Genomic DNA, 5640 nt, shown 5'->3' on the forward strand with positions numbered 1-5640 from the left:
AGTCTCAAGGTCTTGTCTCCATCAATGAGTGGCTCTTATGACCCAAATATTGACCCCCAATACCCGAATCTCCCCTTCCCATCCTCTTACTGCTTTGTTTTTCTGTTTCTTTGTTTTGGAGATCTTGGAAATTCCTTTGCTTTATTGAAATTCACCTGTGCACTTATCAGAATGTTTGCTACATTTTGTCCAGCATTTCTAACTTTCTGTGGTGAAAGATTTTCACATTTTCTAGGCTCCCGTATTATTGAAAAAGGCAGTGATTGTGTGTGTGTGTGTGTGTGTGTGTGTGTGTCTGTGTTTGCTTTAATTAGGAGTGTTAATGGAAAATTGGTGGGAAAAATATCACCAACCTAAACCAATAGCATTTTTTGAAGGCATGTTGACTTTAATTTATTGCCTTATGTTCATTAAGGAGTAATAAGTAGGTCAAAATCTCATGATATTAGCACTAAACAATTTAACATTTTCCTCCAAAAAAGAACACTCTCTGAACAATATTGACCCTAATGATATTCTAAATGGGTTGAGACAATTTTATGCTGAAAATATGGTGTTAAAAATCAATCTTCTCTCTAGGCAAGATGGCCAAGGGGTGCGAAGATGGATTGACTCTGGCCAGCTGCATCTTTCTTTCCAGAATCTTGCCACCATGGATGTTATCAAATTGATGCCACTTTCACACGAAGTTATTAGCAGACAAGCCACAATTAATGTAAGTAATCAGTCATATCACTCATGGGAAATCGACAGTTGCAAAAGCTATTTCTGGAGTTCACACTGTCAGATTCCAAAATTAACCAGAAAGGAATATTACAATCAAGCTTGGATATGCTAATGCTAAGATTTATAAACTTGATGACTCAAGTTGTCCTCAGCCAGAATACTATAGGTCCTGTGGAAGTAGTACACCCAAATGAGTTTCCTACAGAGATCAAAGGGAACTTCAAATTCGTCAGACATGTTTCCTTTGTTGACTGTCCTGGCCACAATATTTTGATGGCTACTATGCTGAACAGTGTAACAGCGACGGATGCAGCTCTTCTGTTGATTGCATGTAACGAGTCTTGTCCTCAGCCTCACACTTCTGAACAACTGACTGCTTTAGAAACCAAGAAACTAAAGCATATTTTGGTTCTATTTAATATAAAATAAAGTGCATGTGGTAAAAGACAACCAAGCTAAAGAACAGTATGAACAGATCCTTGCATTTGTACAAGGTCGTCGGCAGCCGTCCGTCTCGAGAGACGATGGTGTAGCTTCTTAAGAGTCTATCTGCACCGCCGAGAATGGCTGTGCAGTCCGACTCGGGAGTGACACGGTATCTGTCTCCTCCCGTGTTGAATCGACATCTTGCGATGACGCTGGAGTGTCCTCTCCAGTGAAGCTGAAGCTACAGAGCCTGGGCAGGGTGATATGGAGGGTCTGCTGTTGCCCATGCAGCAGACCCCCCCTCTCTTCGCAGCTGAAGGGTCCAAGGGAAAGACGGAGTCAATACAGCTTGGCTTCAGGTGCGCCGCAGGAGTTGCCGGTGTTGACTACAACGTCAAACCGCCTTAGGGACTCTGGCTCCGGATTTTCTGTCGGGGTTTACTCCCTTAGCCTTTCCCCTGAAGAGGTATGCCGCAAGGCAGCGGAGGTTTTTTGGAGTCAGAGTTTTCCTTCTCTGATGTGCCCTGACTGGAAGATCGAACCAGCGACACTTAGCTCGCAGGCCGACGCTCAATCCACTGAGCCAAACCAGCCAAGGGCATTTGTACAAGGTACAGTAGCAAGAACTGCTATTATTCCAATTTCTACTCAGCTGAAATACAATATAAAAATTGTCTGTGAGTACAGAGTAAAGAAAACTCCAGTACTTCAGAACCCTGACTTGTTGTTATTAGGTGTTTTGATATTAACAAACTTGGCTGTGAAGTTGATGACCTTAAGGGGGGTATAACTGGTGGTAGTATTCTAAAAGGAGTGGTAAAGGTGGGCCGGAGATAGAAGTCAGACCTGGAATTGTTTCCAAAGATAGTGAAGGAAACTCATTTGTTTGTGGAATATAATGATCTTCAGTATGCTGCTCCAGGAAGTCTTATGAGTGTTGGAACAAAAATTGACTCCACTTTGTGCTAGGCTGACAGAATGATGGGGCAGGTTCTTGATGCAGTTGGAGCTTTACCTGAGATCTTCACAGAATTGGAAATATCCTTTTTCCTGCTTTGAAGAAAATACAAGAATAAGTGCTGTTTCTTCCTGTATGCACTGAAGGAGACAAGAAAGCAGCAAAGGTGCAAAAGTTGTCTAGGAGTGAGGTGCTCATGGCGAACACAGGATCCCTGTCTACAGGAGGAAGTTAGTGCAGTTGAGGCCGATTTGGTCAAAAACATTTTGACAAATCCTGTGTGCACAGAAGTAGGAGAAAAAGTTGTCCTTAGTAGAAGAATTGAGAAACACTGGTGTTTAATTGGTTGAGGTCAAATAAGAAGAGAAGTGATAAACCAACAGTAGATTATGACTGGAAAATTCCAGTTAAAAAAATATATTTAGATAAGTCAGATTTTCTCTTAACAACCCAGGGCTATATTTTCAAAGCAATACTGGGGAATGAATTTACAGTTCATTACCTTAGTAGTAACTGTTATTCTCATTTTTTTGGTGATGAAAATTTAACCTCTAGTACTTAAAATAGGGTCTACCATAAATGCAAAAACTGGCATAATGTTGGATTGAACCTGCATTTTAGCAGAAATTAATCTGTGCCGAATAATTGGTTTCTATAGCAGTCAGTTGTTCAGAAGTCTGATTTATATATCAATGCAATTTAAATAAAACTATTCTCTATAACCAGACTTTGCTGTAGCACACATACCACTGAACCTGTCTGAAATAAAGTTTTTCTTCTTGTAGTCATATTTCATCTTTGAGTAGCTCCAGGCTTGAAAGGATTGTTATACTGTACAAGTAAAAATTTGAAGACACAAATTCTTGAAGACCAGCCACCTTTTGCCTAATTTATATTGCCTTATCTTTGCAATGTTAAGTGGAAAGAAATTAATAGGTTCAAATAAAATTATCTTTTAGAGCAAAAAAAGATCAATCCTTATTAATTAGCAGCAACAAGAACCAAAACAACCTCATGCATTATTAGATAATTTTCTTTCTGTCCTGAATTTATTTTTCACCCTGCTTCATCCTGGCTCTGATGTCTAATGAACAGAGGTAAGAAAAAGTAGGTTTATAGTTGTGAATATATAAAACAGAGTTTATTCTTGTATTATTATTTTTTTTAGTTATTGTTTTATTTATTTGTATTATTTGTCTTCTTTTCATCCTTATTGTCATTATTATTTTGTATCCTTTCTTATGATTTATCTTTTAGGTAATGATGGCTGGTAATTTAACCTACTTTTGCTTACCCCTGTGTGTGTGTGTAATTTTTTTGTTTGTTTGTTTTTTAGTGAGTCAGGATTGTTCGTTCATGCCATTTAACAATTACCAAGAGCTGTCTGCAATACTGGCAAAACGTAACTCATACAGTGCCTGGGTTCATGAAGCAAGAGCAGTAGAGTAGTGGTTTTGTTGCAAAGTAGAGTAGTGGTTTTGTTGCAAGTATGGTGAGAAGCCCCGAGTGCCCCTGGGACAGATGGCAGCTCTGTGAGCTGCTGCAAAGGGCTTTCTTCTTCTGCCAATGTCTCTGCTCCTTTCTCTTCTCCTTCCTGGAGCATTTCTGCATTTCTTTCTAATTCCACACATTATGTTATGAGTAGATGACATTTAAGATACTGGTTAAGAGTTGGCCCTGGGGATTTTTTTTTTTTTTTTTTTTTTTTTTTGTCTTAGGTTCTATGTTTCAAGCTAGCTTGTCCAGATAAGCCAGAGATCATCATTCCACAGCAAGCCAAATCATGTCTCAACCTGCTCACTGGCAGCCGTACTGTAAATATTGCACTGTCCTTGCACCCACCTTCTGAAATAGCCTGCAGCTAAAGTCATTTAACTGATCAGAGAGAAACAGGCAATCATGCAATCCTTCTTCCTCTTTTGCACTCAGAGAACTTAGAAAACAACAGAGCCTATTCTGAGATGATTATGCATATAGTTGAATGAATCTTATCCCCAATAGGTTTTGATAATTCCTGCAATTTTCACTTCATATAAAACTGTCACTTTTGAGATTTATATTTTGGTGGAAATTTCAGTTCTAGTCATACAGTGACTAAAGCCATTTCAAAGTAAACAAACATTATGCATTGATATTTCTGTTCTTGATATAACCATTTGCTTTTTTAACTGATGAACTCAATTTTATTAAGAGCTCTTAGAGATAATAAATATGATTGGCTATTTTATCCACTCCTCCAGGAACTCTGGATTCTATTGTTTGATCAAGTTAAATTAATGTAAGAAAGCTACGTATATGGATGTATTAAGAGCTTCTACTGAAAACAGTAAGTAAATACAGTGTTATAATACATCGTTGAATTGAGAATAGTTAGAATAGGCCAGTAAGTCATTATGTGCACAAGTAGTAATTATTTTTAGAACTCCATATAATTTCTATTTTTTAATTATAGTTGATGTACAATAATATATTAGTTCCAGGTATATATAGTGATTTCATATTTATATATGTTACAATGCAATCACCACAATGTCAAGTAACCATCTGTCACTGTATAAAGTTATTATGATAATGTTGACCATTTTCCTTATGATATAGATTTTATCCTTCTTACTTCCTTTTTAAATAAATAACCAGAAAACTGTACCTCTTATTCCCCTTTACATTTTTCACCCATCCTCCAACACCTTCCCCTCTGGCAACCATCAGTTTGTTCTCTGATGAGTCTGTTTCTGTTTTGTTCTATTTGTTCTTTTCTTTTTTTTTTTTTAAGATTCCACATATAAATGAAATATGGTATTTGTCTTTTTCTGCTTGAATTATTTTACTTAGCATAATACCCTGTAAGTCTATCTATGTCCCAAACAGCAATATTTCATTTGTTTTTATGGCTCAGTAATATTTCATTATATATATCTTTATGTCCCACTGGCTGGTTTGGCTCAGTGGATTGAGCGTCGGCCTGCGAGCTAAGTGTTGCTGGTTCGATCTTCCAGTCAGGGCACACCAGAGAAGGAAAACTCTGACTCCAAAAAACCTCCGCTGCCTTGCGGCATACCTCTTCAGGGGAAAGGCTAAGGAGAAGGGAAACTCTGACTCCAAACCTCCGCTGCCTTGCGGCATACCTCCTCAGGGGAAAGGCTAAGGGAGTAAACCCCGACAGAAAATCCGGAGCCGGAGTCCCTAAGGCGGTTTGATGTTGTAGTCAACACCGGCAACTCCTGCGGCGCACCTGAAGCCAAGCTGTATTGACTCTGTCTTTCCCCTTGGATCCTTCAGCTGCGAAGGGAGGGGGGGTCTGCTGCATGGGCAACAGCTGGCCCTCCATATCACCCTGCCCAGGCTTTGTAGCTTCACTGGAGAGGACACTCCAGCGTCATCGCAAGATGTCGACTTAACACGGGAGGAGACAGTTACCGGTTATAAGCTCATCCAATTGGCGAAAGAAACGAGCGCCAGGGGTCTCCTCTGATGGTGGGAGAGGTCATCGCACCTCACTGGACAGCTACCGCCCACCTCAAGCTGGGCAG

General features: G+C 39.4%; 1 pseudogene; it reads left to right on the plus strand.

Annotated features, from left to right (window-relative positions):
* Positions 1-550: 550 nt before the first annotated feature.
* Positions 551-3975, plus strand: LOC150012889 (eukaryotic translation initiation factor 2 subunit 3, X-linked-like; annotated as a pseudogene).
* The last annotated feature ends 1665 nt before the right edge of the window (positions 3976-5640 follow it).

Source organism: Furipterus horrens, unplaced genomic scaffold, assembly GCF_987537825.1.
Source record: "Furipterus horrens unplaced genomic scaffold, mFurHor1.1.pri manual_scaffold_4, whole genome shotgun sequence".
In the NCBI taxonomy this organism is placed as follows: domain Eukaryota; kingdom Metazoa; phylum Chordata; class Mammalia; order Chiroptera; family Furipteridae; genus Furipterus; species Furipterus horrens.